Genomic DNA, 2500 nt, shown 5'->3' with positions numbered 1-2500 from the left:
TATTTCAGTTGACTTGCTTAGTGTTACCGTTTTCTATTTTCCCTTATTTTTTTTTCTATGAGGTCTGTGACTAACATATCATCTCTTTATCTAGTAAAACCGCACCCCCCCCCCCTCTTTCTCCTTGGGAACTCTTAACTAATCTTCTACATGAAATGATGAGATAGTCAAGTTAAGTTATTTTCGTCGGCAAAGGACATCGGAAAGGCACGTCAACAATTTACTAACATCTTTTCCTCTGCAGAGATTTTAGTTCATATGAATATATAGAATACAACTCGTTAAGATAAGCATTCTTACATTTATTTATGATATTAACGCCAGCTTTTAAAACTTTTTTTTTTTTTTGGTTTCCCTCTATGCATCTTTATTGTCATTTGTTTATCTTTGTTTTGGTTTTGTATACTTTTCAGACATCATTACACATTGTAATTTTAATCAGAGCTTCTCCGTAAAAAAAATATGCTGCTCTCAGCCGTATTTCAGTAAAATATAGACGACCGTAATTTTTACCCCCGCTTTGTTATTATCTTTTACGCGTTGCTGGCCATAATTTCACTCCTTAACGTCAATATATCCGATTTTAAAACGGTATATGCCAGGCAAATTTTTTTTTTTCCAGGATTTTTACCGTTTATTTACAGCAAACTTTTAACAGTGCATACTTACATGAGGAAATCTCAATGCTCTCATAAAAATCTCTTCATAAACTCATAAATCCTTTTTAATACTAAATTCCACTTATTCTCTCTTTTAACCACTTCTCCAAACATATCACAATATCAGTGTTTTTACAGCATTCTCTTTCAACTAATTCTTACTAGCCAAATAAGGTGCCATTCGACAATGATCAATTCATTGCTTTTGCAACAAACTACCACAGTCTCTTCCTATGAAATTAGAAGCATTGTTAGTCAATATTTTCAAAGGAATACACACACATACACTGGCAACTAATTCTGACTTGCAGTTCTCATAATATTCTTGGATATCTTATAATTTATAGTTATAATACTATCTCAATAACGCCAGAGGCCATAAATCACAATAAAGCACTATGATTTTAATCGGTTGTTTCCCTCTTGATTAAACTCTAAATTGAAGTTGTCTACATTCTCTGACACTTTCTTTTTTAAAAAGTTCCACACTTAACAGCAATAACTATATAAATATTATATAAAAAATTGTGTAAATCTACTCTACTTTATATATTTTACAAATATGAACTTTAACATAAGTTTGTAGCAATCAGACATAACCTTACCTACCCTAATTGCAACCTTTACAGAAAAGCCCAATAAAAAACTATAAAGCTACCTGCAAATCTCTTGGATTTTGTAATAAGATTCATCATCACTCTTTCCCATGTTTGTTGAACCTACACAATTGGCAAAACACACTGATTCCACATTGTCATATATGCAACTAATTTATAAACATCTTTCGCAAGCGCAGACCAATAATTTATATTTTCAACTCACAAAAGAGCAATGCTATGTAACACATTTTTAATTTTCTTGAGCATCTGTATAAATTGATAAAAAAATAATAGTTTTATGCTTTATTTTTTATCAATATATTAGTAAAAACATTTTTGGCAAAACATGCATCTGACATCTAACTTTCACACTTACTAACTACTGTTCTCTTAACGGAGGTTCACATGAATGTTCTTAAACCTTCGTCGCCCCTAGTACACAGGCGGCCCATTGTCTCCTCGGTATAGTATAACAAACAAAAAAGGATATGATAGAAGTGAGGATTAGTTAGAAGACAAGGTGTCGCCTGTGTATTAGGATGATTAAAGTGTAAGAACAATGATGCTGTTTGGAGTAGGCATGTGTGTTGTGAAGAATATGAACTTACCTCAGGATAACAATAGATTGTGAGTGGGAAAGTTAAATGGCATCTAAATATAGTTACGGTAAAAAATTTAAGAATAAGCTCATAGTGGATATCTCCGAACTTAATTATAAAGTAAAGAGATTGGAGTTATATGGCCAATGAATTTATAGCTATGTAACACTTAGTAAAACACGAGTGCTAATGTGTAAGAGAAAGAGCTGGAAAAATGAGCAAGCAAGTGATAATTATTAATAGCACGTAAGTTCAAATTTTTCATAACATATATGCCCTCTCCATGCAACATCATTGTTCTTACGCTTTCATCACCTCTAATACTCAAAGTAATCATTGTCTCTTTACTGAGCCTCGCTTCTTTCATTTCCTGTTCTGGATGTGTTATTATAGTAGTATTTCTTTCGAAACTTATATCCTACACATTAACATCTCATTCAACCTATCATGGCAATATCTTCTTTTTATATTATTGATTCACCATTCACAACAAAATTTTAAAGAATTGTGAAAATAAACATCTACTGCCCGCTAATACCTTTCAAATGTCCTCTGTTCTATTGATTTTACTTATACCACATTAAGTATTTATCTAAGAAGTGAATTCTTCTCCATTGCATGGAATCTGTGAACTAAAAACTCA

This window comes from Palaemon carinicauda, chromosome 8 (assembly GCF_036898095.1).
Source record: "Palaemon carinicauda isolate YSFRI2023 chromosome 8, ASM3689809v2, whole genome shotgun sequence".
NCBI lineage: Eukaryota > Metazoa > Arthropoda > Malacostraca > Decapoda > Palaemonidae > Palaemon > Palaemon carinicauda.
The sequence above is the reverse complement of the archived record's forward strand: the minus strand, read 5'-3'. Positions refer to the sequence as shown.